General features: G+C 46.5%; 1 long non-coding RNA gene across 1 annotated transcript in view; it reads left to right on the top strand.

Annotated features, from left to right (window-relative positions):
• LOC111539631 overlaps positions 1-20,735 on the top strand; it is a 43,096-nt gene extending 22,361 nt beyond the window's left edge. The window contains exons 2-3 of the long non-coding RNA XR_002730735.1: positions 559-812; positions 20,371-20,735. This is a non-coding gene — a long non-coding RNA (uncharacterized LOC111539631). The remainder of the gene's footprint in view (positions 1-558; positions 813-20,370) is intronic.
• The last annotated feature ends 3,371 nt before the right edge of the window (positions 20,736-24,106 follow it).

Here is a 24,106-nt window from a genome sequence, read left to right as displayed (position 1 = left end):
TCCTTCCTTCCTTCCTTCCTTCCTTCCTTCCTTCCTTCCCTCCCTCCTTCCTTCCTTCCTTCCTTCCTTCCCTCCTTCCTTCCTTCCTTCCTTCCTTCTCACTCTGTTGCCCAGGCTGGAGTGCAGTGGAGTGGCACGATCTTGGCTCACTGTAAGCTCCGCCTCCAGGGTTCACATCATTCTCCTGCCTCAGCCTGCAGAGTAGCTGAGCCTACAGGCACCCACCACCACACCCGGCTAATTTTTTTGTATTTTAGTAGAGACAGGGTTTCACTGTGTTAGCCAGGATGGTCTCAATCTCCTGACCTCGTGATCCACCTGCCTCAGCCTCCCAAAGAGCTGGGATTACAGGCATGAGCCGCAGCACCAGGCCAAATCTTGTTTCTTTTTCTATGTGCTCCCCTCCAGCCCTTCTTCCTAAGAGCAGTGCTTTTCATATGTTGTGTGCAACAATGTGGTTGACTGAATTCAGTGTTGTTGAACATGGTCTTGGCAGTGTGAACTACACACATGTTTTTTTCTGTATATGAGTAATGGTATTTATTTTGACCTATCAAGGCTGTGTAAGGCATGACATCTACAGAACTTTGGGAAGTGACTTCAGAATGAAGGGAACCTCCAGTAAGGACACAGAGTGCCACCCTCCAAATCCTTCCAGCTGCTCTTACAGTGGATGAGAAACGCTTTCTCCAGAGTCCACCTCAGACGTGAAGATCTGAGTTGTTTGGTCACCAATCACGATGGCTTCGCCACCATCCTGCCTCCACTCTCCACTCACCTCATGCGAATTGTGTGTGGCTCTTCCTGCCAAGGTCAGTGTTCTACCTGAACACACATTAGCTGATGTTCTTTTTTTTTTTTTTTTTTTTTTTGACAGAGACTTGCTCTGTTGCCCAGGCTGGAGGGCAGTGTTGCAATCTTGGCTCACTGCAATCTCCGCCTCCTGGGTTCAAGTGATTCTCCAGCCTCAGTCTCCGGAGTAGCTGGGACTACAGGCATGTACCACCACGCCTGGCTAATTTTTGTATTTTTAGTAGAGACGGGGTTTCGACTGTTGGCCAGGCTGGTCTCAAACTCCTAACCTCAGGTGATCCACCCCCCTTGGTGTTCCAAAGTGCTGGGATTCCAGGCATGAGCCACTGTGCCTGACCGTATTGGCTGATGTTCTGATTTGAGTCGCTGGAGTGTTCCCTACTGGGCTCGTGTGTGCGTGTGGAGCATGGGTGCAGCCCTCCACAAGTCTGTTCCGGGGATGGCTGAAATCCCCCCAGACTCTCCTGCCAGACATCTCCCGTGGATTCCCTCTGCTTGTCTTTCTCTTGACCTTTTGCTAGTCATCAAAGGGTTTTCTGACAAGGTGTTTGCTTTCTCTGTGACCAACTGAGAGCGCTATTTGGTTTCCTGAGAACTAGATTAGGATTTTTCTAACTTTTAGAAAGGACTCCTAAGCCCATTTTCTGAAAGGCTAAACAGAAATCTCTCACTAACACTGATTTCAAATTCAGAACACAACAAATTCCCAAGCTCCACACCTTTCACAAGGTCTGTCTAACGTTTGCAAGAGCAAGTTCTGTCTGTCTTTTTCCTTGGCCACTTGGATAGCACTTTCAGCCCTATCAGGGACTTGTCAAGGTGAAGAGAATGAAAGATTGAGTGAGAGACATAGTATGAAACTGTAACAAAAGCTGGGAGAAACGGAATGTTGCTGAGGGGAAGGTGGCTTTGTGCACAGTGTAATTGCTGTGGGAAATGGTTTTTACAAAGTCAAGATGAATTGATGTGTTAGTACAGAGATTTTTTTTTTCTTTTACAAATGATCAAGGAAAATGGATTTTTAAAATGTAAACATTCCCTTGTAGTATTTACAGCTTCTCTAATATAGGAGGACAAAGGTCTCAGAGCTTAGAGTAAAAAATGCAGGAACAGAGAGATAACAGCTCTTTTACAGTTTGATTCTAATCTAAATATAACAAGAAAATCACTCTATACATAAGACATCGTGATGAATAAATATCTGGGTGAGGAGATTATTGAGTCTTTTTTCTTTTTCCTTACTTGTTCTTTCCTAAGGAGTTTTCTTTCTTTGAGAAAGGCCTTTGGTGATGAAGATAAATAGTGGTTGAATGAAAAGCCAATGTTGGGCTTTGCTGATAGAGGGTTTTGGGGAAATGATTTGTCAGGGCAGAGAAGCTAATAGATGAAATGTGAAACCTCAGAGATCACCCGGTTCAATCCTTCATTTTACACATAAGAGCACTGAATCCAGGCAGGTGTGATTTGAGGAGGCACAAAGCCTCATCTCACGACATTTCAGGACCCACCTCTGTCCTATATGACACATAAGAAATACACTTATTTTTCTACCAAACTGATGTCCTAATTAAAACCTTCTATTGGCTGGGTGTGGTGGTTTATGCCTATAATCCCAGCACTTTGGGAGGCCAAGGCTGGTAGATCACCTGAGGTCAGGAGTTCAAGACCAGCTTGGCCAACATGGCAAAACTCCATCTCTACTAAAAATACAAAAATTAGCCAGGCATGATAGCAGGTGCCTGTAGTCCCAGCTACTTGGGAGGCTGAGGCAGGAGAATCGCTTGAACCCGGGAAGCAGAGGTTGCAGTGAGCCGAGATGGCACCACTGCACTCCAGTCTGGGTGATAGAGAGAGACTCTGTCTCAAAACAAAAACAAAAACAAACAAACAAAAAAAACCCACCCCCCCAAAAAAAACACCCTCCTAGGGAAGAAATCCTTGAATTACTTCCATAATGACTTCTATTCTCTTTGAGACCAGCCTGACCAACATGGAGGAACCCCATCTCTACTAAAAATACAAAATTAGCTGGGCGTGGTGGCACATGCCTGTAATCCCAGCTACTCTGGAGGCTGAGGCAGGAGAATCACTTGAATCTGGGAGGTGGAGGTTGCAGTGAGCCGAGATCGTGCCACTGCACTCCAGCCTGGGCAACAAGAGCAAAACTCCATCTCAGAATAATAATAATAACAATAATAATAATAATAAATAAAACTCCATTTCAAAAAATAATAATAAATAAGTAAAAATAACAGGTTTTCTATTTGCCAATAGAAAATCTGTTATTCAGGGAAGGTCATTATTGCCCTGGGCATCTAATTTCATGTTTAGTGAATTTTGGCTATGCTGGTTCTCACTCTTGTTGATCCTTGAGAGGTTTCTGTGCCTTTAGGTTTTGCTCCCAACCCCTAGTCCTTTGTCTTAGTCAGTTTCAGCTGAATGAAACTGACTAAGTTATCCCATACACTGGGTGGGTTATAAACTACAGAAATTTATTTCTCACAGTTCTGGCCACTGGAAAATCTGAGATCAAGGTGCCAGCAGATCTGGGGTCTGGGGAGGGCCTGCTTCCTGGCTCACATCTGGCCTTCTTCTCACTGGCTTCTCACACGGTAGGAGGTACCCTCTGGGCCCCTTTTCTTTTCTTTTTTTGTTGAGAGGGAGGCTTGCTGTGTCACCCAGGCTGGAGTGCAGTGGCACGGCCTGGACTCACTGCAACCTCTGCCTCTTGGTTTCAAGCGATTCTCCTGCTGTAGCTGGGATTGCAGGCCCCCACCGCCAGGCCTGGCTAATTTTTTGTATTTTAGTAGAGACCGAGTTTCACCATGTTGCCCAGGTTGGTCTCGAACTCCTGAGCTCAGGCAATCCACCCCCCTCAGCCTCCCAAAGTCCCCACTTTACAGGCGTGAGCCACCACACCCGGCCACTGGGCCCCTTTTCTAAGGGCACTGATCCCATTCATGACCAAATCACCTCCCAAAGTCCCCACTTCCTAATACCATCATATTGGGGATTAGGATTTCAACATACAAACTTTGGGGAGACACAAACATTCAGTTCATTGCATTGCCCCAAGCTCTCACTGCCTCCATAGGAAAGCACTTGGTAAGCAGTTGTGTGGGGCAGGGCTGCGGAACGGTGGGTTTTCTCTGTGCGCAAGGCACAGGTCTACAGGCTCAGGCTCCGTTCCACAGTCAGACTTCTCACTGCTCCACTAGGCTCTGCGGTTGCTGAGAAGCTCTGTCCCCTGGCGCCAGCTCCGGCCTCAGCGGTCACTAAGCCGTTGGGGTGTCCTTTATGAGACGCGTGAGCCACCGCAGGCCCAGCAGGCCCAGCAGTGAATCAGCAGCGCTCTCCTTCCAGGGAGGAGATGCGCAGCCACGCTCGCAACTCCTTGCGCGACTGAATGCAGCAATTCTTTCCTAGCTGCTCACCCGCCAGCCCCCCCAACCCACAGAGCTCTTGAGGGCAGTGACTGGATCTTATTTATTTATTTGTTTATTTTTATTTTGTTGTTTTTGTTGGTTTGGGGGCTTTTTTTTTTTTTTTTGAGACAGTTTTAGTCTGTCGTCCAGGCTAGAGTGCAGTAGCTCGATCTGGGCTCACTGTCATCTCTGCCTCCTGGCTTCAGGTAATTATCTTGCCTCAGCCTCCTGAGTAGCTGGGATTACAGGTGTAAGTCACCGCACCCAGTTAACACTTGCCTTTCACGTCAATCATTTATTAATGAAGCAGTCATTGAGCCCATCCTATGGGCAGATGCCAGAGTAGTACTAGACATGCAGTCTCCACTCTCAAAGAACTTCCAGTTAACTAATATGACAAATAGAATCAGATAACTTAATCAAAGTGTACTGAGCAGTGGTGGCCTCAGGATGGGGACTAGACCCTCATCTTCATCAGAGGCACATTGGGAGAAAACCATCAGAGGCACATTGGGAGAAAGTCATGTTGGATGTTGTGGCCATTGATAAGGTATGGTTAGCATTAGGTACAGTGCAGGTGAAAAATAATGGTTGGTATAGCCATTCAGTGCCTAATTGTGTTATATCCTTTATGTATCTCAAAGCATTTTTCGTATAGGGGAGAAAAAGACTCAGAGCTTTCAAATCAAAGAACTTGGCATCTCAGACACTTTTCCAATGTCTCCCCTTGGTTATAAAGACAACTTCTTGTCTCCTGAATCCTCCTCTGTTGACAATCTTCAAGAAATTTGAAGTTGCCTGGGATGTGGGTGTGATGGCTGGGGGGCACGTGAGTTTATGTCCTCCCGAATAGACTGCCCTTGACAAGAGATGCATTTTGTGACACCAGCAGCTAAACTTGTAAAACGTGTTCGAAGCTCAAAATGTATCATGTTTTACCTGAGAAAATAAGCGATCATATGAAATGTGTTGGAGAATGCACCCTGCTGCCTCTGCAAAATAGTAGAGTGGAGAGCAAATTCTGTCCATGCCTTGCCAGCTTTCAGGAGGGAGATGCAGGCAGGGAGATCTTTGTTTGCTCAGCACCGCACACCAGGCCATGCCCGTGACAGCCCCAAACGCGACTGTGAATAGCAAATCTATCACAAGGGTTCTCAAATATGAAAGTCGAGTTGGAACAAAGAGCAGGCACCAGCCAGACTTCCTCTGTTAAAGATTATTCAACGCGTCACCTGGGTGCCAACATTCCCATAAATCCCAGCAGCTATAAGCAGCTCTCTCACCTAGTGTAACTGAATGGCTTTGAAACCCTGCCGGGGACCTCGTGGCATTCCATAAAACGACCTCATCACAGGGGAATGAACTTTATCTTGAAGCCTGTAAGTGTGTTTGCTTGAAAGATGATTTACCATGCTCGACAATGACCAAATGTCCTAAATTAAACCTGATCCTCGTGTTATAACTCTGAATCTCACAGTCTCATCGAGAGGAATAGATCAGCTTGGGAAGTGTAAATCTCTCTGGGATGGCCTTTCAGTGAATTGGAAGGCTGATTCCCAGTTGGGCAGAAGCAAAGACAGGAGGGTTTCTCAGTGGGGACAAGCAGAAAGCAGTGCCTGTCAGAGAGACAGGTTGACGGAAGCTCCCTCCCAAACTCTGCTTCATCTTTCTCCCTCTAGGTCCTAAATTTTTGTCTCTTTATCTTTTGGGAAGTGAGGCTTTCAAGGGTTCATGATTTGTGATACAGAACATTAGCACCCCTTTCTGCCTTTTTTTTTTTTTCTCACTCCGTTGCCCAGGCTGGAGTGCAGTGGCACGATCTTGGCTCACTGCAATCTCTGCCTCCCAGGTTCAAGCAGTTCTCCTGCCTCAGCCTCCCAAGTAGCTGGGACTACAGGCACGCACCACCAAGTCCAGCTTATTTTTGCATGTTTAGTAGAGATGGGGTTTCATCATGTTGGCAAGGCTGGTCTTGAACTCCTGACCTCGTGATCCACTTGCCTCGGCCTCCCAAAGTGCTGGGATTACAGACGTAAGCCACTACGCCCGGCCCCCCTTCTCCCTTTTCTAGGCCAGTAGGAGAAGCCAGTCACTGTGGGCAGCAACTGCACTGACCTCTTAGAGTGGCCAGAGCCCTCCCAAGCTCCGTCTTCCTTACTCTCTTTGCTCAGTCCCCAGTGGCTTCCAAACATACAGCCTGGTTCTGAGAGGAGAATGGCCCACAACCCTTGCTGAAATTTCTTCCCTTTGCTCTAATTGCTCCAGGGCACTGACAATCCTGTTAAAGGATAGGGGCTAATCCATGGAAACCATTCGTGAACACATAGAAGAAAACAGAGTTCAAAAGAGGGCAGGAGGCAGGGTGCTGACACATTCTGAAAGACTGTACAGAAGGTAATCTTTGAGACTCCAGCAGTGAGTATGGCTTGGACAGGCAAAGAGAAGGTGTTTTAGATGAGGAACATGTCATGCCATAGATAGGTGGCAGGTACATGCTGGTTTTATAGACCTCGATCTTTTGTGCTGTTTTGTTGAAACTTGTGCCAGAGCTGGGTGGTTTAAAAGTAAGGGTTGGGCACGGTGGCTCACTCCTATAATTCCAGCACTTTGGGAGGCCGAGGCCGACAGATCACTTGAGTCCAGAGTTTGAAACCAGCCTAGCCAACATAGTGGAACCCTGTCTTTACTAAAAATACAAAATATTAGCCGAATCTGGTGGTACATGCCTGTAATCCCAGCTACTCGAGAGGCTGAGGGAGGAGAATCGCTTGAACCAGGGAGGTGGAGGTTGCAGTGAGCCAAGATTGCACCACTGCACTCTAGCCTGGGTAACAGAGGGAGACTCTGTCTCAAAAAAATTTGTATTTATATAATAGAATAAAAGGCCAGGTGCAGTGGCTCACAGCTGTAATCCCAGCACTATGGAGGCGGGTAGATCACTTGAGGTTGGCAGTTTGAGACCAGCCTGACCAACATGGAGAAACCCCATCTCTACTAAAAATACAAAATTAACTGAGTGTGGCAGTGCATGCCTGTAATCCCAGCTACTCTGGAGGCTGAGGCAGGAGAATCGCTTGAATCCGGGAGGTGGAGGTTGCAGTGAGCTGAGATTGCGCCACTGCACTCCAGCCTAGGCAACAAGAGCAAAACTCCATCTCAAAAATAAATAAATAAATAAATAAATAAATAAATAAATAAATAAATGTAGAATCAGGCCAGATGTGATGGCTCATGCCTGTAATTCCAACACTTTGGGAGGCCAAGGTAGGAGGATTGCTTGAGGCTGGGAGTTTGAGACCAGCCTGAGCAATATAGGGAGACCTCATCTCTTCAAAATCAGCTGGGCATGGTGATGCGCACCTGCTGTCCCAGCTATGCAGGCGGCTGAGGCAGGAAGATCACTTGAACCCAGGAGTTTGAGGCTGCAGTAAGCTATAATTACACCACTGCACTCTAGCCTGGGCAACAGAGCTGGACCCTGCCTCAAAACATTTAAAAAAGCAAAGAAGAAGAAGGAGAAAAGTAGAATCAAAACACTGTGCTTCTGGAATTGGGCAGCCGGTCTCAGGGAGAAGCTAGATCTGAGGACCACAGAGGGATGTTCCAGCTCTAGAAGCTTCAACATGCATAGCCATGAGTGTGAGTGGACCCTGGGTGCCCTATGGACATTCTGCTGACCTGAGGTCACTTACCTTTCTTAGCTGATGAAGCTGTTTGTTACAGAGGACGGCGAGGATTTCAGAGTCAGACACAGCTGGGAGGAAATTCTGACTCTACTCTTACAAGCTTGTGCTATCTTAGATACGTGACCAATTTAAACGCTTTGCAAAATCGGAATAATGATGCCCTCTTTCCAGAGTAAATTTGTGGGAAAATACGAGCTAATATATAAAATTCCAGGGGCCCATAAATGCTGGTTTCCTTTTTTCTTCCCGTTTCACTTTTCTGGAGGGATTTTTTCCTCCTCTAAACCTTTACTTCTCCTAGCTGGAACTTCCTTTCTCACTTCCCCCCACCCACCCCAAATTGTCCCTGGTCTCCGTCTGAAGGACCCAAGTGTGTGTACGGAAAGATTAAGCTGCCCTTTTTATAAAGAAGAAATGTATTCGAAATGGGGCACATCAAAAGTAAATGTAGGTGACAAATGTTTATATTTGGAAAGTGTTTCTGCTTTGATCCTGGTTTCTACTTTTTTGAGAGTTTGACAAATGTGCCCTCTGTGCCTTGGCGTCAAACATCTTCAGTCAGCAGAGCACTTTACTTGACGGAAAACTCATTTGATCCTGCACTTGCTGCTCCCTGCAATCCGGGAGATTCGAAGTCACAGAATAGAACTCCCCTTGTCTTCCTGTCGCACAGCCCAGAGCCAGTGTGGCTGGGCCAGGGATGGGCCATGCCTGCTTCTCTAAAGTCTTGCTCTTGGGACTGCAAAGCCAGAGACTGATGGAGGCCATCCCTGGCTCCTTTCTCCGAAGTATACTTGGCCATCATGAGTGGTTCCCTGACATCCTGTCTCCCTGCCTCCTCCATGCGCTCACATTGAGCTTTTTCTGAAAAACCTCTAACCCAACCACTGTGGAAGATGCCAAAGGTGGTTTCCCAAGGGGACTTCACGGGTGGTTGTGTGGCATTGAATGCTGAGGAAAGTCTCCATACAGTCAGCTACGGAATTGATTTTTCCAGGGTTTCTTGCCAAATCTTGCCCAATCTTTGCAGGCAGGTTATAAAGAGGCTCCATGTGTGTGGTGGCTCAGCGTGACAAGGGTGTGCCACAGCCTCGTGCTGTTTTCAATGCTCCAGTCAGGAGGACCTGCGGCCAGCTGCACCGCTGATTTTTACTGGGAGGTCTCCTTGTTCACAAAGTGGTTTCTTTCAGTCCAGACTGATTTCTTCCTACTTTCGGACCTGTGAACTGAACACAGGAAAGAAGGCTACTGGGATGGTATCCGCTATTTCTGCCAGGGTCACTGTCCAACCAGGCAAAACAGGATCCACTCTGAGTATTTCCAACAGAAGGACTTCCATGCCAGGAACTGGCTATGTGGGTGAAGGAATGGCTGAGAAGACAAACGGGACAGTGAGACAACAGAGAGGTTGGCTACCTTAGGAAGCCACTGCCACGCCAGGCTGGAGGGACAGAGGAGGAGGTGGTACTACTTGGGTGTAGGCGCTGGGGTCACCTAGCAGAGGCTGGGACCACCAGGGGTCCATCTCTCAGCAGCTCGAGCCCTGGACAAGATGCATCCTCTACAGTGGAGACAGAGCGGGGAGAACGGTTCCTCTTTCTCCTCTCCATCTCCCACCATTGGGCATTGCTACATCTGGACAGAAGCCATTGATACAAGTCCTGGGAAACAGCCTACAGGGGCGGCCACTCACTCCCCAAATAGCAAGGAGTGGTGAGGAGGTTTTTTTGGTTCCCCCTGGTGCTTAGAAGCCTGCTCTTCTTTCTTTCTCTGAAAACCAGAAAGCAGTAGTAGGAGGGGAGAAGGCCGGGATTCCGCAAAGAAAATGGCATAAATGGCCTGTGCGCAGCACAGTCAGAGCTACCCTCCGGTGCGGGGGTGCCTGGCAGGCCTCACTGTTCTCACAGCACCGCTCATCCCTAAATAACTCTGGGGCTGTCTCACCAATAGCTGTGGCCTACTGCTCCTTTCTCTGAAATGAAAGAATGGCATTTCCAAGAATGCTCTGGGCTGGGATTAGCAGGCTATGAATTCTCCCAGGGTCATGGAGAAATGTGCCTCTTACATGCCTCAATAACTAAGAGCCTCCCTTGTTTGGCTCCACATGGTACATGCTAGGTTGTGGTGATGCTCTGGGTATGAGAACATGGCTGATTCTGGAAATCTCCAGCTTAGTCCACAACTCTTACATGATTGCTCTTACGCGGCTTTACAGACACTGCCTTCTTATCTCTATACATCTCGTGAGAATATGTTTTTTGAAAATTGGAGGTTGCTAAGCAACTCTCTGAAAATATGGGCCTGTAGATTTTATGCTTCTGCGTCACCTTGGGAGAGATGTACCGCTGCCGTGGGCCTCAGTTCTCTCTGACAGATGGGACAGTTACAGAAGCTTTCACTTCTGCACTTGAAAAACGGGTTGTGGAAATGTAAAATGAGACCAGAGATTTCAAAATATTTTGTAAATTGCTCATGGTTTCTTTCTTTTTTTTTTTCTTTTTGAGACAGAGTCTTGCTCTGTCGCCCAGGCTGGAGTGCAGTGGCTCGATTTTGGCTTACTGCAAGCTCCGCCTCCCGGGTTCATGCCATTCTCCTGCCTCAGCTGCCCGAGTAGCTGGGACTACAGGCGCCCGCCACCACGCCTGGCTAATTTTTTGTATTTTTCATAGAGACAGGGTTTCACCGTGTTAGCCAGGAAGGTCTCGATCTCCTGACTTCGTGATCCGCCTCCCTTGGCCTCCCAAAGTGCTGGGATTACAGGCGTGAGCCTCCGCGCCCTGCCTGCTCATGCTTTTTAAAAAAGTTTGAGACAGGGTCTCACTATGTTGCCCAGGCTGGTCTTGAATTCCTGGGTTCAAGCAATCCTCCCACCTCAGCCTCTTAAAGTGCTGGGTAAATGCCAATGAATAAATTAACGAATGAACAAATGCATAAAATATCTGCCCTCAGGAAGTAGTCTAGTGGGGGCAGCAGATATGTAGATAGAATCAGAATAAGGCTCCAGGTCTCATCCCATCTCCTTATCCTCGTGCTGGGCTAGGTCCTTGACACATGTACGAGGTCCATATGGCATCTGATTGAATAGGTGCATTAATGATTCCCATTCTTTCTTGCAAGCAGCTTTGCAACCACTCCTGTATTAATCTTGCGATGGCCTTGAATTGTGGGTAAGCAGACAGAAAGTGGGTTTTTGCATGAAGAAACAGAGACCTTACTAAGTAAGCTGAATGGATTGCCCACTTCACAGCAAATTGAGAGGGAGTCAGGTTGTGGGTTCAGTCTCCTCACCTTGACCAGAGCCACTATCTTTGGTTAAATAACCAAAGTAACAAATGTTGGCTATAAATTCTCTGACTGTATTTGGTTAATTATCGAACTTGCCAACTAAGAGTAGCATCAAAAGTATTTGACACTTTACTGTTAACCTCTCTTGAGAACTCATTTTTGGAAACAAGATGTTAAAACCCTCGGTGGCTAGAGAGAAGAAAAACCAGCTGATATGCAATCTGTGCTTAGGTATTAAAGCTTCTCTTAGTAACTGCCCCTCTCCACTTTTCTTTTTTTGATGAACAACACATAAATACCAGTAGCAATATGTCTAGGATTAGTAAGTCAATTTTCCATGATAAAAGAAGCATTTAAAAAAAAAACAAAACAAAACCTGGAAGATCGTTTGAGGAAATAGAAGTGTTAACTTCATGAGGAAAGAGGTCACTGGTAGTTCTAGGTCTCTACAGAAGGGGAACTAATATTTCCTTGTTATAAGGAAAAGCAAAAGGAGAATCAAGTTGTGACTGTGCCCCAGAGGGCAGCCAAAAGGCCAGAGCTCATAAAAAAGCAGAGTGAGCAGAATAAACCCGTTGTCCTAGGACTTAGAAAAGTGCACTGGTGGCAAAAGAGAGAGAAAAGAATAAAAATCTGTCTCTATAATTTTTTTTTTTTTTTTTTGAGATGAGTCTGGCTCTGTTGCCCAGGCTGAAGTGCAGTGGCATGATCTCGGCTCACTGCAACCTCCGTCTCCTGGGTTCAAGCGATTCTCCTGTCTCAGCCTCCTGAGTAGCTGAGATTATAGGCACGCGCCACCACACCTGACTAATTTTTGTATTTTTAATAGAGACGGGGTTTCATCATGTTGGTCAGGCTGGTCTTAAAATTTTTTTTAAAAAAGGCTGGGCACAGTGGCTCATGCCTGTAATCCCAGTACTTTGAGAGGCTGAGGCAGGAGGATCACTTGAAGCCGGGAGTCTGAGAACAGCCTGGGCAACGTAGTGAGAACCCATCTGTATAAGTAATACCACTAATATATAAATTATTTATAATATCATGTATAACATATAACATGTAATATAAGATATAATATACATCTTATATAATATATGTTATATATGAACTTGCCAACCAGGTTGTGTGTGTTTGAGCACTGGCATGTGGATGGCTAGACAGTGCTGTGGGGAAATGGGAAGCCTCTTTAGGCTGTCATTCTTGGTTCAGGGGACTTCATATAATGAGGTCACCATCACCATACTTTCTGAGATTCTCATACAGGCTGGAGAAGGCTTCAAGGGATGAGGCTTCCTTTTCAGTCAGGAGTATGATAGCTTTGATGGACAAGACTCTATACAACCATATTATTATATGTTATATATGTTAACAATATAATATATATATTATAAGATGTTAACATTGTAAGATATATAATAAGATATACATTATGCTATATTATATCTTACAATATATAAAATATATTATGTTAATATTGTATATTATTCTATTATATATGGAAATTTTTTGTTTGTTTCATAGTATAGAAGTAAGTGGCAATAGAAAGACCAGGCCGGGCGCGGTGGCTCAAGCCTGTAATCCCAGCACTTTGGGAGGCCGAGACGGGTGGATCACGAGGTCAGGAGATCGAGACCATCCTGGCTAACACGGTGAAACCCCGTCTCTACTAAAAAATACCAAAAAAACTAGCCGGGCGAGGTGGCGGGCGCCTGTAGTCCCAGCTACTCGGGAGGCTGAGGCAGGAGAATGGCGTAAATCCGGGAGGCGGAGCTTGCAGTGAGCTGAGATCCGGCCACTGCACTCCAGCCTGGGCCAGAGCGAAACTCCGTCTCAAAAAAAAAATAAAAAATAAAAAAATAAAAAAAAAAAAAAAAAAAAAAAAGAAAGACCCATACATACGAATGACTCAGAATTTTGGACAATAATCAGGAAGCATCCCCACGTCTGGTAGACAATGCATAGCCAGTTGCCTAGAACAGCTGAGTTGTTCATTTGCTCCCCATCATTTCCCCATCCGGGAAATGATTCCAAGGGGAGCCAGCAGCCATGTGGCCGTGGGGACCTCATCACTGTTTGCCTTTTTATTATCAGGTAACATTATGGCCCCCATTTTTCAATTGGTTCTGGCTGTCAGATCTAATAGTTGTGCTTTTTATGGGAAAAAAAAATGTTTAATATCTTTTTTGTGGGAGGGGCTGCAAAATGAACTTTCAAAATGGGGATTATAATACAGAAAGGCCGAGAAGCTTTGCGCTGTGGTTTTGAAGGCAAACCTTTCACTTCTGCCCTTAAGTCTGCTCTTTTTCTCTTCTCTCAGAAGTTCTGCTGCCTGAGAACTAGTCAGTTGGGTCAATAGCCAACACTCTAGCATAGGAGACACAGGTTTGCAAAGAGGATTCTTCATGGTGGTCAAAGCAGAGGAGGCTTGATCTTTTCTCTGCTTTATCAACTTGAGCTGTATCTGGAGTGGATGTGAACACTTTTCTCAGTGGGGTTGGGCTGGGGGAAGCTAACTCTTTCCCATGCTGCTCCCGCCCCGGGAATGCTATTAGGGAAAGACTAAGGGCAACACGGCTCCCATGAAACGAAGCTCAGCTCTAAGCTGATATTTTTACAACTAAAACCTATTTCCATTCTAAGTTTCTATCTCTTCTCAAAAGTCCTAAGGGCTGTTGATGCCTCTGTGTGTGTTTGTGCATTGAAACGTGGATGGGGGGCTAGCTGGCGCTGGCAGGGGGGAACAGGAAGCCTCTTTAGGCTGGTCATTCTTGGTTCAGGGGACTTCATATGATGAGGTCACCATCACTTTACTTTCTGAGATTTTCATACAGACTGGAGAAGACTTCAAGGGATGAGACTTCCCTTTGCAATGAAGTGTATGACAGCTTTGATGGGCATGACTATACAACTTTTCTTTGACTCACTTGAGCTTTTGTAATAAACCCTTTAGACCAAACCGACTCTATACAAACTTTCTTTGACTCACTTGAGCTTTGTAATAATCCCTTTAGACCAAACTACCAGCAATGTGGCAGACTAACTTATACACAGGTCGACACCACTGATTTTTATCCTGGACAGCTTATGATGGAATCTTATGTTCCAGAATTAAAACTTAAAAATGAAAGTTCATCATATTCTTCCAACCAACTGAGGAAAACTGGCTTCTTTTCTGGAGTTATGTTTATCTTTTCTTTAATCTTATTTTGTGTCTGGAGATATGAAGTATTGTGTGTGAAATTCAGTTTTTCACCCCTCCCCACACCGCTCCCCCGCCCCCCACCAAGGTGGAGTCTCATTCTGTCTCCCAGGCTGGAGTGCAGTGGCATGATCTTGGCTCACTGCAACCTCTGCTTCCTGGATTCAAGCAATTCTCCTATCTCAGCCTCCCAAGTAGCTGGGATTACAGGCATGCATAACCATGCCTGGCTAATTTTTGTATTTTTAGTAGAGATGAGGTTTCACCATGTTGGCCAGGCTGGTCCTGAACTCCTGGCTCAAGTGATCCACCCACCTTGGCCTCCCAAAGTGCTGGGATTACAGGCATGAGACACCACACCCAGTCTGAAATTCAGTTCCAGTGAAAGATGCTATCCAATTAAAAAAGGGGAAGATAAGGTTAGAAATCCTCTCACTTCTATAGATATTTTTGGCCAAGTCTTTTTGAACGTTCTAGCCTTTCAAAACACCAACACCACAATAAGAAAACACCTAGGAACCTCTTGTTTCTTGACATTTAAGCCCGTTGTCTCTTTGGGAGTAATTCATATTGAAATTTAATAGTGTGATTTGGATCCCTGGCTTTTCTATGAGTTTCATGCATACCAGGAAAGGGGCTATGGAAAACCATGTGCTGAAACACAGTTGTAGACAAGTTGGGTTGGAGAAGCTGTGGAGCAGAAAGTCCTGGTTAAAAAAAGCAAACAACAAAAAATGCTTGAGATTTAAATTCTCTTTTTTTCATGGAAAGGTGTGGGCGTATGGGTGGGAAAAAGGTGTAATAGTGAGGAATGTGTGGGTATCTAACGAGTAAGTTTAATTTGACCTTTGGGAATTTATTAACTTGTTATTGGGTTGAAGTTCTAACCTGAGAGCTAAGAGTCTTCTTCAATAACGTGCATGATTTGGAGGCGGGCGAGGTGGGAGCTCCATTAGTCATCCCATTCAGTTATCAAGAAAGCTCAGAATTGGGCAGGGAACAGAATGGGGCTCTGTTTGTAAGTGTCTTCTGCTATCTGTCCGCCTGACATTTGGACTTTCTATTGTTCTCCTTGTGAGATTACACCTTCTTGCCCACCCCAGATCACTTTTAAGTTTCTCTGTTCTCAAATTCCTCTGGAAATGAGGTTCCCGGAGGAACAGGCAGGCAGCTACGATGTCTGGATTGCTTGCCTCCACGTTCTCCCTACCAGAAGGTGGTGGAGATAAGAGCAGTGGCCACCCACCCAGCCCTGCCTTGCGGAGCCGGCCAGACTTTGTTGGCTGAGGGGACAGCTGGCCGGTGTCTGGCAAGAACAATAAGGAAGAGGTAGATCAATCAGGTCGTGCAAGCTCTGACCTGCAGAACTCTTTACTGATTGCTCAACTCTTCCCTTTCTTCCACTCCAAGGGACAAAACGTTTAGGCTTTTCATCTTTTCATCACAATGTTCCCCTGCAGTCGGCCTCTACCCCCAGGTCCCCTTTATACAGCTGTGGAGTCTCCATGAAGACCCCGAAAGATGTTCCGTCTGGATTCCAAGTTTATGACTTTTCTTTCTTTCTTTTTTTTTTTTTTTTTTTGAGACGGAGTCTCGCTCTGTCCCTCGGGCTGGAGTGCAGTGGCCGGATCTCAGCTCACTGCAAGCTCCGCCTCCCGGGTTTCCGCCATTCTCCAGGCGCCGCCACCTCACTTGGCTCGGTTTTTGTATTTTTTAGTAGAGACGGGGTTTCACCGTGTTAGCCAGGATGGTCTCGATCTCCTGACCTCGTGATCCGCCCGTCTCGGCCTCCCAAAGTGCTGGGATTACAGGCTTGAGCCACCGCGCCCAGCCGTTTATGACTTTGTTAGCCAGGATGGTCTCGATCTCCTGACCTCGTGATCCGCCCGTCTCGGCCTCCCAAAGTGCTGGGATTACAGGCTTGAGCCACCGCGCCCAGCCGTTTATGACTTTTCTAGGGACCGCCTCCCTTGTAGAGACTGCCTCCCTTGTTGACAAGTCTAATACCCGTGCTGGGTGGAGGTGAGGGGCAAAGATAATAGGGCCGGAGAGAATCCCCCAGAGCCCTTGGAAACAGCAGCTCGCAGCTCAGTGAAGGAGGGAGTTGTTAGCAAAAGTAGGGCCTCGTGAAGGCTCTGGGGGTATTTGCCAGAGGAAAGGTCCGATGTTCAAAAGGGATTTCATCCTTAAGCAAAAAGCATTTAGCAGCCGTCTGACTGATCATTTGGAGGAGGGGGAGATATTATGCCAATTAAGTCAAGACAATAGCATCTTGTTCTCCTTGCAGTGAGCCCTGACAAAATTGCCTGTCCGGGGGAAGGAAAGTATTTCATTATTTCACCTTTGAAAAAGGATAATCCTTTCTGTATTTCCTCTCTGGGGGCGGGTGTCCTTTGTTCTTTTGCCTCTGACCCATAGCTACTTCTCACATTCAGTTTCGGGGGAAAGAACTTGGCATTTTTTTTAAGTGTGTCATTAAATGACTGAGCTGTTAGACAAGGGAGGATCAATCTCAGGGATTCTGTAATCAGTAAAACCAGGAGTGATACCATGGGGACCTCCCAGGATTCTCATTCCAGGCTGGAGCTGTGAACACTCTAGAAGCTCCCGCCGGTCCCTGAGGGATTCCCGGGTGGGCCCCTCAGCAATGACTCTTTTTGTTGCTTGTTTGTTTGTTTGGTTTTTGAGACGGAACCTTGTTCTCTCACCCAGGCTGGAGTGCAATGGCACGATCTTGGCTCACTGCAACTTCCGCTCCCCCGGGTTCAAGCGATTCTCCTGCCTCAGCCTTCCAAGTAGGTGGGATTACAAGTGTGCACCACCACCATGCCCGGCTTATTTTTGTGTTTTTAGCAGAGATGGGGTTTTACCATGTTGGCGAGGCTGGTCTCGAACTCCTGACCTCAGGTGATCGGCCTGCCTCAGCCTCCCAAAGTGCTGGGATTACAGGTGTGAGACGCCACGCCCGGCCTCAGCACTGACTCTTGCTCAGCATTGACTCATGGGCAGACATGAAACTCTGGAGAAGATCTTTTAGATTCAGGAGGCCACCAGCTACCATATTGATGCCCTTACTGCAGGATAGAAAGTAGACAGGGAAGTCATTGCTTTCCAGAATCACTAAACTTGGAAACTGGGAAGGATCTCAAAGCTCGTCAAGCCCAGTGTCTCCATTTTACAGGTGAGGAAGCTGAGGCTGGAGCCACCTAAGTGACTTTCCCAAGGTGGAACCACAAGCCAGCTGAATGAGTCTAATACACCTCGCAGCACACCACGGTGCAAGTCCCCATAGGTGGCAGGCTCCACTGGCCAGGCACAGCGGCTCACGCCTGTATTCCCGATACTTTGGGAGGCTGAGGTGGGAAGATCTCTTGAGCCCAGGAGTTTGATGCCCACTTGGACAACATAGTGAGACCCCTTCTCAGAAGAAACAAAAGTGTTATAGGGCCCAGGAATGTTAGAAAACAAAAGGGAAAGAGGCCAGGTTCAGTGGCTCATGCCTGTAATCCCACCACTTTGGGAGGCCGAGGTGGGTGTCGCTTGAGATCAGGAGTTCGAGATCAGCCTGGGCAACATGGTGAAACCCCGTTTCTACTAAAAATCCTAAAATTAGCTGGGTGTGGTGGCGCGTGCCTAAAATCCCCAGCTACTTGGGAGGCTGAGGCAGGAGAATTGCTTGAACCTGGGGGGTGGAGGTTGCAGTGAGCCAAGATCGTGCCACTGCACTCCAGTCTGGGTGACAGAGACAGACTCTGTCTCAAAAAAGTAAATAAATAAAAGGGAAAGTTAGAAACCCTGCCTCACATAGTTCCCCAAGTCATTGTGTTCTTAGCCTGGTCAGGAAGTTCCAAGCATCCTTTTATCAGTCTTCAAAGTTGTTTTAATCATGAACCATCTTTCACTGAGGAATGAGTCTTCCTTGTCCTAGTGAGGAATGCCGATTTTACCATCCTCCTCCTCTAGGGTGACCTTTTCTTTCAGGTAAAATGCAAGGACCTCGCCTTTTCTTAGAAGGGTAAATGATGAAGAGCATCTTTTCCCGACTTTGGTTATCACCTTGCTATGGTCTCACCTCCAAAGGAGGGTAGAATCAGGCTTCAGGATTCTCTGCTGGCCGTGGTTCTCCTCTCATCATTCTGGGTACTGGGGGGCAGGTGACCCAAAAGGAAAACTGGAAGCTGGTCCTCATCCCACTGCAGAGGAAACCTTTTCTGGAAACAGCCTGGGTATATTTTGCTCACTATTGATATATATATATATATATTTTTTTGAGATGGAGTCTCGCTCTGTGGCCCAGGCTGGAGTGCAGTGGCCAGATCTCAGCTCACTGCAAGCTCCGCCTCCCGGGTTAACGCCATTCTCCTGCCTCAGCCTCCCGAGTAGCTGGGATTACAGGTGCCCGCCACCTCACCCAGCTAGTTTTTTATATTTTTTGGTAGAGATGGGGTTTCACCATGTTAGCCAGGATGGTCTCGATCTCCTGACCTCATGATCCACCCGTCTTGGCCTCCCAAAGTGCTGGGACTACAGGCTTGAGCCACCGCGCCCAGCCTCACTATTGATATTTTAATGAGAGCAACAGCTTTCCTGAGGACCTGACCACCATACCTAGTTAATTTTTCTATTTTTTGCAGAGACAAGGTCTCTCAGTGTAGCCCAAGCTGTTCTCAGGCTCCTGGGCTCAAGTGATCCTCTTACTTCAGACTCCCAAAGTGCTAGAACTATAGACATGAGCCACCGTGCCCAGCCAAGGTTAATTTTTGAATATGCAATTGATTGGGAGGCTTGATAATACTAGTGAGGGTGCAGTATGTGTGTGTGTGTGTTTGTGTGAGTGTGTGTGTGTTTAGTGGAGAGTAGGGAGGAGGATACTGGCCTGGCCCTAGACTAAATCTTCTGGGAAGGACATTTATTGGAAATGTTAGTGGGATGCATGTGGAGCTTACAGAATTACCTGTCTAATAGCGGAAGTTCTTTGAGCTGACAAGCCTCAGAAATCAAGTCCCTAGGGCTGCCCCACTCAGCCCTCAGTACTTTAGTCACAGCATGCTTGCTGCCCATGATTTGGAGAATATCTTGAATCCTCCTAGAACATTGATCTACTTCTCACTATTCTGTCTGGCAGTGCGCACTTATGCATTTCCTTGTCCCGGGGTCCTTCTCCTCTGTTTCTGAGATAAAAGGGGTACAGGGGTTGTTAGGCCATGAAGACTTCCCCATCTTTTATTCTTTACTATTCTCTCTCATCAAAAAATGATAAAATATCAGAGATCCCAATTTTACTTTTATTTGCAGTTAAAAATAATTTTGATACTTTTGATATTAAGAGGCTAGTAAAGAATAAAAGATGGAGAAGTATGCTTCCTCCCAATTCCCAGATCCCCTTTTGCCTCAGAAGCAGAGTAGAGGGACCCCAAGACAGGGAAATGGGTGAGTGTGTACTGGCACTGCCAGGCAGAATCACAGAGCTGGAGGGAGCTCATGCGTGACTGTCCATTCATCATCCTAGCCTTGACGTCTTCATTCCTCAGACTTCTCCAGAAAGGAGAACAGCAGTAGTGGGAAGGGCTGAGGGGAGGTCAAGGGGCAGTTAGGGAAGGGGTTACGAGGGCTATTTCTTGGACACTCCTAGCACAGGCCGTGGCAAGAGCACCAAATCGCTCTGAAGTATGGATCGAGCTGTTACCATTCATTAGAGGCTTATGTGAGGATCCAAATAGCCTAAGTGGAGTTGATTGACTCTCCTGGCAGATAGAACCACTCCAATTTTCTTTCTTTTCATTCTTTCTTGAGAGATGGGGACTCATTCTGTCACCCAGGCTGGAATGCAGTGGCGTGATCATAGCTCACTGCAGCCTCAAATTCCCAGGCTCAAGCAATCCTCCCACCTCAGCCTCCTGAGTAGCTGGGACTACAGGCACATGTCACCATGCCTGGCTAATTTATTTTATTTTATTTTTTGCAGAGATGAGAATCTCTCTATGTTGCCCAGGCTGGTCTCCAACTCCTGACTTCAAGTAATCCTCCTGTCTCAGCCTCAAAGAGCTGGGATTACAGGCATGAGCCACAGTGCCCAGTCCCATTCCCATTTTCTGAATCTTTCAGAGTTTCTGATTGCCTTGAACTGCCAGAAAAAGCTGCTGTAAAATCTCGATATATCACTGCTGCTCAAAACCACCCAAACCATCTTCAACCCTCTGCCCTCTGGCATGTGACTGGCCTGCGTTTCAGGAGGTGAAAGATCAGACCTTTGTGATTTGTTAAAGCACTCAGCAACCCAGAAATAAACATGCACGCCGATGGTGATTTGAGAACTAAAGGATATCTGTCAAGTCCAATAAATGTGATAAAAATAAACAACATCCTTTCATAAATTTCATGGAGCATGGCTCTGTGTTTATCCTGTGTCATGTTCTTGAGATTACCCCGTTGGAAGAAGAAAATGCTTGATGAATACAGGGAGTCTATTTTGTAATCTGCAGTGGTTGGAAAATATTTTCCTACTTCCTACCTTGCCCTTTTTTGGTTTCTTTAAGGAAGTTATTAATGGTGCACTTTACAGTATTAGAATGCAGCAACTTCTAATGAGAAATCCAACAGATTCCTAGGTTGCAGCCACCCTCCTATTTGGTAGCTGGTTATAAAAGGATTCCGTGTTCTTTTTTCCTCTACCCAGTGGCTGAAGAGTTTTACTTGGGGTATTACGATGTCTGAGAATAACAACAATGGTAGTAATAACAAAAACAATAATATAACCAATACATCTAATACATATCGACGTGCTAGGCAAAGCACTTTTTAAAACTTTATTTTTTTAAGACAGAGACTCACTCTGGAGTGCAGTGGCATCATCTCGGCTCACTGAAACCTCCGCCTCCTGGATTCAAGCAGTTCTCCTGTCTCAGCCTCTGAGTAGCTGGGATTACAGGCACCTGCCACCATGCCTGGCTAATTTCTGTATTTTAGTAGAGACGGGGTTTCACCATGTTGGCAAGGCTGGTCTTGAACTCTTGGCGTCAAGTGATCTGCCTGCCTCGGCCTCCCAAAGTGCTGGGATTACAGGCATGAGCCACTGAGCCTGGCCTTTATAAACTTATTTAGCCACACAATCTTATGAGGTAGGAACTGTTGTCATTCTCATTTTACTCATCAGAACCTGAGACTCTGAGGTTGTGTCTTGTTACAGGTCATACAGCTGATAAACAGTGGAAGGTGGGATTTAAACAGTTCTTACTCCCTTGATTGAATGAATACATCAATTGTGACTCAGTTGTGAAGCACATCCGTCTTATTCGTTCATCTGTTGAGCTTGAATATAAAATGTAATAGAGCATCTACTGGAATTGGGTATTGTTCTAAGCACTGGAGATACTGGGAGAAAGCAGACAAAACCCCTGCCCTGGTGGAGCTTACATTCTAGTGAGGTCTAGTGAGATGAGATCTAAACTCAACAAAACAAAAATCAACGAAATATCAACTGAATGGTGGAGATGATATGGCGAAAAATAAAGAAGTGAACATAGAGGGTATGCGTGCAGGGGCTGCAATTTTAAATATGGCTGTCCAGGGAGGCTTCATTAAGAAGGTGAGAGTCCAAGAAAGAACTGAAGGAGGTGAGGGAGTGAGCCATATGGCTATCTCGGGGCAGAACCATCCAGGGCAGATAGAACATGCAAAGGCCCTGGGATAGAGCTATGCTTGGCGTGTTGGAGGAACCACGAGGAGACCAGTGTGGCTGCAGAAGGACCAAGCAAGAAGCAACACAACAGATGAGCAAAGAGAGGCTTGAGGGTACAGAGCCTTGCCTTGTAGGTCTTATAGAGGCTGCACCCTTTCTCAGGATAGAGTCAGGGGATTGGAGGGTTTTGAGCAGAGAAGTGACATGATCTGGCCTAAGTTTTATTTATTTATTTATTTATTTTTCTGAGATGGAGTTTCACTCTTGTTGCTCAGGCTGGAGTGCAATGGCACGATCTTGGCTCACTGCAACCTCCAACTCTTAGGTTCAAGCCATTCTCCTGCCTCAGCCTCCCTAGTAACTGGGATTACAGGCATGTACCACCACACCTGGTTAATTTGTGTATTTTTACTGAAGTCGGGGTTTCGCCATGTTGTCCAGGCTGGTCTCGAACTCCTGACCTCAGGTGATCCGCCTTGGCCTCCCAAAGTGCTGGGATCACAGGTGTGAGCCCCTGCGCCCGGCCTAACCTAAGTTTTAAAAGGATCGCTCTGGCTGCTGTGTGGAGATGGACACCAGAGGGACAGAGCAGAAGCCAGGAGGCCAGTTAGGAGACTTGCAGAAAACCAGGAAGGAGCTAGTGGGTCTTGGACCAGACCAGGAATGCTGCAAGGGATGAGGAGTAGTTGAGTTCAGAAAATAAATAGAAGCAACCTCGAATTTGCTGATGGATTTGTGAGGTGTGAGATGGGGAGGGGTGTTACAATGTCTCTGAGGTTTTCATTTTAGGTGAATCCAGGACAGGGGTTATGAGGAATGACTTAAAATCAAACTAGGAATGTATTTTACTGAGGAAAAGATCACAGAGGCTTGAGAAGGGAACAGGGGAGACAGAACACCCACACTTCTATTTCTAATCAGTCTGAAAAATCAGCTTTTAGGAAATTCTCAACCCAATGAAAAGATAAATGTTTGAGGTGATGGATATACCAGTTGCCTTAATATGTTCATTACGCATTGTATGCAGGTATCAAAATATCACATGTGCCCCCCATGTGCTTTTTTTTTTTTTTTTGGAGACAGAGCCTCACTCTCTCACCAGACTGGTGTGCAGTGATGCCATCACAGCTCACTGCAGCCTCGACTTCCCAGACTCAGGTGATCCTCCCACCTCAGCCTCCCCAGTAGCTGGGACTACAAGTGTGGCCACTACGCTCAGTTAATTTTTTGTAGAGAGGGTTTCACCATGTTACCCAGGATGGTGTCAAACTCCTGGGCTCAAGTAATCGGCCTGCCTTGGCCTCCCAAAGTGCAGGGATTACAGGAGTGAACCACTGTGATCAGCCAGTACAACTCTTATATGTCAAATTTTTTAAAAAGAAATGAAAACTGAGACTTCCTTGAGCAACTTTTAACTTTTACCCATGCAGTCAACTCCCTGACAAGCAGGAGCTCCTGAAGGCGCACGTCCAACAGTGTACATGGTGGCTGCAAAGGAACAAAAGTTTATCCTGTGTGATAGAACATGCTACAAAAATAAGGTATTTTTCTCATCTGTTTTCTTCTTGAGAAAATCTAGCCAGAGGAAGAATCGAGCCAGAGAAAATCTAGCCAGAGAAGAACCTAGCCTTGAGAAAACCTAGCCAGAGGGAAGAACATTTGTCACAAATCATCATTCTGTAGGAACCTACAATTGTGACTGAATGGGGACAGGCCAGTTAGTGGATTATGGAGGTGAATATTCCGAGGGTGAGGGTGGATCCTGAGATATGCAAAGTCTGGCTTCTAATGCAGATATGCTTATCAGACCGGAATCCTGCAGGTTCCGAGAGGAAGTAGAAATAAAGGGATAAGGAAGAGTTAGTGGTCTCTGAAGGGGGACAGGAGGTGGGGGGTACTGTTGTCTACTCTGGGAGGCCTAATCTAGGGCCACTGATGACACCACAGATGAAGACTGCAAAAAACCAAGGCCTGGGGTGAGGGAGGGAGGGCCAGCATCCCTATGGACCAAGGTCGTTTGGGG

This window comes from Piliocolobus tephrosceles, chromosome 18 (assembly GCF_002776525.5).
Source record: "Piliocolobus tephrosceles isolate RC106 chromosome 18, ASM277652v3, whole genome shotgun sequence".
NCBI lineage: Eukaryota > Metazoa > Chordata > Mammalia > Primates > Cercopithecidae > Piliocolobus > Piliocolobus tephrosceles.
Note: the sequence above shows the minus strand (reverse complement) of the source record. Positions and strands in the feature narration are given on the sequence as shown.